The sequence below is a fragment of the Puma concolor genome, chromosome B4 (assembly GCF_028749965.1).
Source record: "Puma concolor isolate L17-30 chromosome B4, mPumCon1.1.hap2, whole genome shotgun sequence".
NCBI lineage: Eukaryota > Metazoa > Chordata > Mammalia > Carnivora > Felidae > Puma > Puma concolor.
The window spans coordinates 66,192,417-66,203,049 of record NC_141673.1 but is presented as its reverse complement, the minus strand read 5'-3'; positions in this window follow the sequence as shown (position 1 = coordinate 66,203,049).

The following is a 10,633-nucleotide window of genomic DNA, read 5'->3' as shown; positions in this document are numbered from 1 at the left end:
CGCGCTCTTTCCCTTCCCTGCACCCCCCCTCGCTTCCTCCCACCCACTCCCGGCTGAGACTCCGGATTCCCCCCCGTGCGCTGACTGCAGCCCGCGCGCCGCGCGCCCCATTCATGCAGGGCCCGCCTCCCGCCCACAGGCCTCCCGGGCGTCCCGCCCCGCCCCCCCCGCGCCTGATTGACGGCCGTACCTGCCAATCGCAGCGCCTCCCGCCCCCCGGCGGCCTCGCGCCTGGCGCCTAGCGCGCCCTGGCGGCCCCGGTACGAATCGAATCACCGTGGTTGCTGAAGGTGTGAGGCGCCTGCTTGGACATCCGGGAAATGCACCCGGCCCTTTCCCGCAAGGAGCTCGTAAAGTATACAAATAAGTAAAATACAGGGCATAGTGTGTAAAGCTAACTACAAGAGAAGTAGGATGCTAAAACAATTAGAATGCTCAGGACACGGAGAGACCACATCTGTTAAGAGTTATCTCCAGGGACTCTTATTTGAACTGGGCACTGAGGGATGAGGAAGACCTTAACTGACAGAGACAGGTGAAAAGGCATTTAGGAGGAGAGAGTCTTACAAAAGTTCAGAGGTTGATCTGACTGGACATGAAAAGGGAGGTGCAGAAGAATGCTATTCTGGGCCAGGTCTGCTGATGGGTCATCACTGATGATGTGATGGACATTTGTTGTTTCTGCTAGCCTAGCTTCCATCCCTCCTCTTCAAGTAATAAGCACCCCCTTTATTCTTAGGGAACCCCCAGTCCCCTGTTCTCAGTCCAAATAGAGCTGAACTTCACCCCCTTTCCAAGGGGCCCTATGACCCAGGCCTTACCACAGTATTTTCTTGCCCTATCGTCAGAGACTGTTTTAGACTTGACCCAAACCCAGAATATAAGGCTCATTTCCAAGGCTTTCACTGGAACAGTCAGGAAAAAGATACTCTCCATTAGGGCTACTGGATTGTTAGAATGTAAATCTGGAGCTGCTGGTGGCCATCATGCCATCACCCATCACACCTCACGCCTGCTGGGGAAAGCAAAGCTAAGAGACAGAGACATAGTTCTAGTAACATGCTGAAAACCTGAATCCAACCATGCCTGGAGTTATCCCCTTGACTTTTCATTTATTTATTCAACAAATTTTGATTGAAAGGCTTATTATATGTTAGATACTGTTTTATACATTGAAGATATATCTGTGAACAAAAAGAACAAATATCTGGCCTTTTTGAAATTTACAACTAAAGAAGTAAAATGTACAGGTGTTAGGGATCAGTGTTAATAAAAATAAAACCAGGGGCGCCTGGGTGGCTCAGTCGGTTGAGCGTCCAACTTCAGCTCAGGTCATGATCTCACGGTCCGTGAGTTCGAGCCCCGTGTCGGGCTCTGTGCTGACAGCTCAGAGCCTGGAGCCTGCTTCCGATTCTGTGTCTCCCTCTCTCTCTGCCCCTCCCCCATTCATGCTCTGTCTCTCTCTGTCTCAAAAATAAATAAACATTAAAAAAAAATAAAACTAAAAAGGGATAGAGGTGGAAGAAAGGTTAAAATTTTAAATAGGATGGTCAGAGAAGGCCTCATCAATAAGATGACATTTGGATTTAGAGAAATATCTGAAGAAAGTAAGGGAGTAAGCCATGTAGATATCTGGGAGAAGAATGATCCAGACAGAGAGGATGGTAAATGCCTACTATGCCTCATGTGTTAGAAGAACAGCAAGGAGTCCAGTGTGGCTGGAGTGCAATCAGCAGGAGAAAGAGGAGTAAAAGATGAGGTCAGAAAGTAACCAGAAATCATACTGTGCAGGCCATTGTAGGCTATCATAATGACTTTGGTTTTTCTCAAAGTAGGATAGATAGCTATTGGAGGACTTTGAGCAAAGGAATAATATTATCTAACTTATGTGGGTTTTTTTTTAATATTTATTTATTTTGAAAGAGAGAGAGTGTGTGTGTGCATGAGCAGGGGAGGGGCAGAGAGAGAGGGAGAGAGAGAATCCCAAGCAGGATCCACACTTGTCAGCTCAGAGACTCACACAGGGCTGGATCTCATAAACTGTGAGATCATGACCTTAGCCAAGATCAAGAGTTGGACACTTAACTGACTGAGCCACCCAGGCACCCCCTAGCTTATGTTTTAACAGGATTATAATAGCTGTTGCATTGAAAAAAAACCGAATGGGGTGCCTGGGTAGCTCAGTCAGTTGAGTGTCTGACTTCGGCTCAGGTCATGATCTTGTGATTTGTGGGTTCAAGCCCCACATCAGGCTCACTGTTGTCAACATAGAGCCTGCTTCAGGTCCTCTGTCTTCCCTCTCTCTGCCCCTCTCCTGTTCACTCTCTCTCTCTCTCAAAAATAAGTAAACATTAAAAAAAAAGAAAATAAACTGAATAGAGGCATGGACAGGGAGACCAGTTAAGAGGCTAATACAATAGTACAGGTGAGAGATGTTAGTGGTTTGAACCAGGGTAGCTGTGCAGATGGAGAGGAATGATCAGATTCTTTTTTAAAAAAAAACGTTTTTTTCTTGCCACATTTTGTCTATAGATACAAGCATAGTTATCTCTAACTTTATTTATTTATTTATTTATTTATTTATTTATTTATTTATTACATTAAGCTCCGTGCCCAACATGAGACTTGAACTCACAACCCTGAAATCAAGAGTCGCATGCCCTACTGACTGAGCCAGCCAGGTGCCCCAGAAATAGTCAGATTCTTGATGGATTTGAAAGTAGAGCCAATAGAATTGCTTGGCAGTTTGACTGTGGAGAGTGAATAAAAGAATTCACCCAAATTCACCAAAAATTCCAAAGTATTTGACCTGAGCAACTGGGATGGTGGAGTCCTCATTAACTGAAATGGAGAAAGGAGTAGGTTTGTTGAGGGAGAACCGGAAAGGGAAGGTTAGGAACAAGGCATTGGCCATGATGAGTTTGATTTGCTGACTGGACATCCAAGTAGAGGTAGCCACTTGGCAATTGGATATAAATGAGTCTGGAGATCCAGGTTGGCAGCATCATTTTGGAAGTCATCAGCATATAGATGCTATTTAAAGATGGTAAATTATCTTTTGCAAATTAGTCTGCATTAAGTTTATTTTTTTTAAGATTTTTTTTTTTTAATTTTTTTTTTCAACGTTTATTTATTTTTGGGACAGAGAGAGACAGAGCATGAACGGGGGAGGGGCAGAGAGAGAGGGAGACACAGAATCGGAAACAGGCTCCAGGCTCCGAGCCATCAGCCCAGAGCCCGACGCGGGGCTCGAACTCACGGACCGCGAGATCGTGACCTGGCTGAAGTCGGACGCTTAACCGACTGCGCCACCCAGGCGCCCCTAAGATTTTATTTTTAAGCAATTCCTACACTCAACTTGGGGCTTGACTTCGCAACCCTGAGATCAAGAGTTTCATGTTCTACCAAATGAGCTAGCCAGGTGCCCCTACATTAAGTTTCTGTCAGTAACAACCAAAAAGTGGAGGAATCCCTGTCTTTTCAGACCACTGAAACTCTCCTGTGAAGCCCAACCTCTTCCAAACGGTTGGACAAATCAATCAACTCATATCTCATCCTCTCTTTTCCTCCCCCTCCACCCCAAACACATAATTCCCCAACTGCTGTAGCAGACTCTTCTAGAACAGAAGAGTTATAATATGACTGAAGACTTCCAGTAGATTAAAAAACTAAGAATTCAAAAGGGGAAATAATTCATCAATCATTTTTAACAGTGATCCAAGCAATATCCAGCAGAAAGAAGAGACTTGATAAGATGGTAAACAGCAGTGTATTTACCCTGGTGTGGTCTTTTGGTCCCCAGTCTTGTAGTTTTAGTTTTGCTTGACCACCAGATTTACATACTCTAGGGACTTCTGGAGTCTGCTATATTACTGCTTTCATTGTTAACTCTCTGTTCACCCCCTTCAAAGCTTTCTAACTTTATATAAGATGAAGCCAAAACTTAATCTGGTATTCAGATCTATAGGTCTATATCATCTCTAAAACCCAATGTCCCTTCAATCTACTTTTCCTATCTTACCTGGCTCTAATATTTTATGAACCCTTTGTTTCAGCTGGAAAGGTCCATCTCTAGACATTAGTTGTACATTTGTATATCTTCAGCTTTGCTCTTTGTGCTAAGCATAATAATGGCTCCCCCACATGCCCATGTCCTGATCTCTAGAACATGTGAATATGTTATTTTGCATGGCAAAAGGGACTTTGCAGATGTGATCAAGTTACAGGTCTTGGGAAAATTATTGTGGGTTATCAGAGTAGCTCAATGCAATCACAAGGGTTCTTCTAAGAGGGAGGCAGAAGGGTCAGAATAACAGGAGGAGACATGACAACAGAAACAGAAGTCGGAGTGATGCAGGGCCACAAGCCAGGGAGTGCAGCAGCCTTTAGAAACTGGAAAGGGCAAGGAAATAGATTTCTCCCTAAAGCCTCTGGAAGGAACACAGCCCTATTAACACTTTAATTTTAGCCCTATAAAACCTGTTTTCAGACTTCTAACCTCTAGAACTGTAAGATGATAAATCTGTGTTGTTTCAAGCCACTAAATTTGCAGTAAATTGTTACAGGAGTAACAGAGAATTAACATACTCCTGCTGTGTCCCTGATTTAGATTTCTGCTTTCTTCTATGCAGCCTATTCAAATCCCACCCAGAGTCAGCACAATCTTTTGTTTTCAACCAAATGCAACAAATACCTATTGGATGCCTATCATGTGCAAAGCATCTGGCTAGATACCAGTACATAGAGAAAGAATGCAAGACACAAAGATGAATAAGAGCTCACAGCCAGGAGAGGCAAGGTAGAGAGAAGGAATATGGACTGAGTTTGAAGGCATCAGATGGAGTCGTTGGTGTTACATTGGTGGATACCAGGTTTTAAGTCCCATCCTGGAGTTCTCCCAGATTTAAGTGATCATAACTCTTATTATCTCTACTTTTCACTTAGAACTTAATTCAACAACATTTACCGAGAGTCTGCTACATGCAAGACACTGTGCTAGGGGCCATGCAGGATACTTGGATTCATAATTTGTGGTTCCTCTACTGCCTTCTATTGTTTAATTTGTGTCTGTGTCTTGTCTGGACCGTGGGATTTTTTGTTTACTTAAAACATGTGTATCCAGTACCTCCTTTGTTTCATAAGCGTGAAGGAAGATTCAATGATGACTAGGTCTCTTTCTTTCAGGTGCTCACAATCTAGTAGAAAAGAGTCTCAAAATATTTACAAAACAGTGTGATCCGTGTTGAAACAGATGGGTGTACAAAATGTTCCCAAGAGAACTGAGGATGGAGCTGTAAAGGGGGGGCTTCAGGGAGAAGGTGACACTTGAGCCAGGGCTGAAAGATGAATAGATGTGCCAGATGGAAAGGTAAGACAGTGGGATGAAAAGGTGATCAGGAGGGAAAGAGGCCGTTCAGGAAGGAGGAAAAGTACAGGCCAAAAGGGGCATGGATGTCTAAGCAATGATAAGAATTTCAGTGAGGCTGAAGCATAGGATGTGTGTGTAGCAGGAGGACAGGAGACAACACTAGTCATGCACGTGAAATCAAGTTCAAGAGGAGCCTTGTGCTCAGCTCAGAAGTTTGTCCTATGCTGTAGATGGTTCTGTATCCTAGACAGTTTTTAAGTATGATCTTTGAAAAGATTCCTTTATCAGTATTTGAGAATATAGAAAGGTCTGCAGAGCTGATGTGGAAAACAGAAGGGCCTGGACCAAATCAGGGCAGGGGTAATGAAGAGAAATAAAATTGCAGGGAAAGATTACATTAGCCTGCTTGTGTTGCCATAACTAAATACTACAGATTGGGTGCCATAAACAACAGAAATTTATTTTCTCACAGTCTTGAAAGCTAGAAGTCCAAGATCAAAGTACCATCAGGGTTGGTTTCTGGTGAGACTTCCCTTCCTGACTTGCCGATGGCCACCTTCTCACTATGTGCTCATATGGTCTCCCCTCTCTTCACACACGGAGAAAGAGGGTTGTAGTTTTTCTTCCTTTTCTTAGTAGGACACCAGTCCTATTGGATTAGGCCCCACCCTAATGACCTCCTTTAACCTTGACTGCCTCCTTAAAGGCCCTATCACCAAATACAGTCACGTTGGGGGTTAGGCTTCAACATATGAATTTGGAGAGGACAAAATTCATTCTATAACAGAGATATACTTGAGACAGAATCAAGAAGACTTAGTTATATCTATTAGATAATAGTGTCTAATATTTTTACAGTGCTTTATAATTTACAATACTTTTTTCACATCCATTATCTGATTTTATCTTTACAACACTGTAGGAGGGGGATATTATCATTATCCTCATTACATAGATGAATAAACAGATTAAATGAAGTTAAATAATATGTTCAAAGCTATGTGCTAGTAAGTGGTGACCCTGGCACTGAACCTGGCCTTGGCTTTGAAATCCCATGCCATTCTGATTCTCTTATGAGAGGTAAGGGAGTAAAGAAGATTGGAAAGTTGAGGCCAGCTTGAGGATGCCTTACCCTTAATCTCTAGGGAAGACCAGAATCTCTCTTAGGTCAACCGCTTCTACCTCCTTAGTCAAAATGTTTTCAAACTCATGCCTCCACCTGTGCCCTTTCCACTGAAGAAGTTCCCACATTACCCCTAGCCTCCTCCTCTAAAGTCTTGAGAAATACACATTTCCTTTCTTCCCTTTCCTGGGAAGGGGTGGGGTGTGAACACAGATATTTAAAAGTATTTCTTAATAATTTACCCTTTTACAGACAGAATGCTCTTTCCCTCCCTCTTTGCTTGCTAATTCCTACTCATCCATTAAAACAAGCTTACAGGTCACCTCTTTTATGATTTCCACATTTAATTGAGAACATGTCTGTGAGCACATAGTGTCTCAACATATCTCCATCATCATATCATGAAATCATCAAATTGTGTAAGCTCCTTCAGGGCAGGTAGATATTCCTAGTACCTAGCAATACCACCCACTTCATGTCTGTTACATGCTCACTGAACAAATGAATGACTTCATATATTGTTACAATCTTCCCACACAATGGCAGTCCCTTTATTCTTTATCACTCCTCCCAGATACAATCTGTCTGCTTGTATCACTCAGGGTTCAACGAAGAGAACAAAAATCCCTCCAAGTATTGTAAGGATACTAGGAGATAGGTGCTTACAAAATCAACCGGAAAGTCTAGAGGAGCCCAGTCTTGGAGGCTGAAACTCTGCCAAGAAAGCTGCTATCTCTGCCCCAGTCAGGAGAGTGGTGTATCTGGAGGTCTCCACTGATGACTAGGTTTAAGAACACCTACAAGTGTGATCCAGGGATCTGGAAGCTATGATCGGGACATTGCTGCTGCTACACTCTGATGCAACCACCTCTCAATATTTACAAAGCTAGAGACGTCACTGAATCACTGCTATACAAATATATCACATCTCCATGACCAGGAGAAATAGTCAAAGCAGCAGTACAATGGCCTTGGTCTCACTTCTGCCTTCTAAACCTCATCCAAATACATCTGACTGGCTAGGAGGCATTCTGACAAACATAATCCTTAGCTTTTCAGTTTCTGCATATCAGAAGGAGATAGGAATATATGCTGAATGCTAACTAATCATACCCACCACTCTGCTAGCCTGAAATCCACCCAAAGTCTTATCATCTGCAACTGGGCCTTTTCCTCCTTCCCCACTCACTGTTCCCAATGCCTGCCCCAGTGGCTGGTTTAGTCTTTGGTCTTGGTGCTGTTAGTATGCTCCTTCAGGCTATTGTTTGCCCTTTTCTGTGACCTGGGTGAGGCAAAATTTATTAGCTATGATTCCAAAAACACGATCTGTAAAAGAATGAATTGACATATTTGGCTTCATCAAAGTTAAGAACTAATGCTCTTTGAAAGGCATTGTTTGTTTATTTGTTTGCTTGTTTTTAAGATTTTGTTATTTTTAAGTAATCTCTGCACCCAACATGAGGCTCAAACTCACAACCCCAAGACCAAGAGCTGCATACTCCACTGACTGAGCCAGACAGGTGCCCCAAAAGGCATTGTTAGGAGAAGTAAAAACAAGCCACAAACCAGGAGAAAATATTGCAAATCACATATCTGACAAAGGACTTATATCCAGAAAATATAAATAACGCTAAAAAATCAATAATTAGAAAACAAACAGCCCATTTTTTTAAAAAATGGGCAAAAAATTTGAACAGATCACTCACTAAACAAGATATATGGATGATAGGGGCGCCTGGGTGGCTCAGTCAGTTAAGCGTCTGACTTCGGCTGAGGTCATGATCTCACAGTCCATGAGTTCAAGCCCTGTGTCAGGCTCTGTGCTGACAGCTGGGAGCCTGAAGCCTGCTTCAGATTCTGTGTCTCCCCCTCTCTCTGTCCCTCCCCTGCTCATGCTCTGTCTCTCTCTGTCCCTCCCCTGCTCATGCTCTGTCTCTCTCTGTCTCAAAAATAAAAACATTTTTAAAAATTTTAAAAAATATATGGATGATAAATAAACACCATGAAAAGATATTCAGTATTATTAGTATCATTAATTTGCATTAATTAATGCAAATTAAGACCACAATGAGATACCACTACACACCTAAAATTAAAAACTATGATCTGAGCGTTGGTGATGATGTATAGAAACTGGACCTCTCAGGGGCACCTGGGTGCCTCAGTTGGTTGAGCGTCCGACTTTAGCTCAGGTCATGATCTCACGGTTTGTGAGTTCGAGCCCCCTGTCGGGCTCTGTGCTGACAGCTCAGAGCCTGGAGCCTGCTTCAGATTCTGTGCCTCCCCCTCTCTCTGCCCCTCCCCTGCTCATGCTCTGTCTCTCTCTCTCTGTCAAAAATAAATAAACATTAAAAAAAAAAAGAAAGAAAGAAACTGGACCTCTCATATATTGCTGTTGGGAGTGTAAAATGGCACACCCACTTTGGAAAACAGTTTAGCAGTTTCTTGAAAAGTTAAACATACACCTACCATGTGATGCAGTCATTCTAATTCTAGATCTTTACTCCAAAGAAAAGGAAACACATGAACACACAAAGACTGGCACACAAATGTTCTTAGCACTTTGGAATAGCAAAAGACTGGAAGAGATCTCAATACCCATCACCAGGTAAGTGGATAAATAAATTATGGTAATCCATACAATGGGATAATAAAAAGAACAGAAAGAACTATGATACTATAATGATGGGTAAATCTCAAATAATTATGCTGATTAAAAGAGACCAAACAATATGGCCGTACAGTATGAATACACTTATATAAAAGTCTAGAAATTTCAAACTAATTACAATGATAGAAAGCAGATCAGTGGTTGCCTAGGGATAAGGGAGGGTAAAGGCAGGAAAGATTATGAAGGAGCATGAGGAAGTTTAGGGGGAGGATAATAGATAGGTCCATTATCCTGATTATGATGATGATTTTATGTCCAAACTCATGAAATTGTAAACTTTAAATACATGTAGTTTATTATACGTCAGTTATACCTAAATAAAGCTATTAAAAAATTAAAGTAGAGACAGTTGGACTGGAAAGAAACCCCTATACTCCCTGTGTATATTCACTTATGTGATTGTTTGATGTCTGTCTTTCCCACTAGAGTGACAACTCCATAGAGACTGGGGCGATACCGATTTGCACAAGCACATCTCTAATGTTTAACATAGAATCTGGTGCCTACTAAGGACTTGCCACATAGTTGTTGAAGAAAGAAGAGAGAGAGAAGGGTTGAGAGTAACTCCAAGTTTTAACCTGAGTGAAAGAGAGGATGCGTTACTGCTGATAGCTATGGAGGACTCAAGAAGAAAGGCGGAAATGGAACAGTGAAGGAGAAGGTGAAGGACAGCCAAGTAGTGCTGGAGCGTAGCCAAAGTAAGTAGTAGTTTCAAGGAGAAAGATTAGAAGAAGGCCATTTGATTTTTAGATTTAGCAGTTATAAGGCATTGGTGCCCTGAAGAAAGTGATTTCAGACAGAAGCCAGATTGTTTTCCCCGCCCCAGTCCTCTACATACACAAAATGCAAACTTCTTCATTCGGTGAAAGTATCCATGTGCTTCACTCCATCTTCACAAGTTGCCACTCCCGTCCAAGCCCTTTGTTCTGTTCTGATAGCCTGACTCCCTTCTTGGATGTCATTCTTGTTCCCTTACAATCCATTTGCCACTAATCAGCTAGAATGAGTGTTTTAAAACACTAATAGTGTCATGTGCCTAGTCCTTCCATGGGATCTCCTCACTGTTTAGCTCCCTCTTTACACTAAGGGTTAATGCCCTCATGTGCCCAAGCTGTGAAACCCTCAAATTTTGTCACATTGTCAGCTGCAATCAGGAAAGGATTGAGTAAGAGTATTAGTTATATATTTCTGCCTAACAAATTACCCAAAACTCTGAGGCTTGAAACAAACAAACAAACAAAAACTTTATTATCTTACAGTTTCTAAGAATCAGGAATCTGGGACAGGCTTAGCTGGGTTCTTCTGGCTTAGGGTCTCTCAAGAGGTTGCAGTAAATCTACTGCCTGGGGCTCCAGTCACCAGAAATCTTGACTGCTTTTAAGAAGCCTCACTTAGATGGCTATTGGCAGGATGCCTCAATTCCTTGCTAGTTGTTGGCAAAAGGCCTTAGTTCCTCACCACCTGGGCCTTT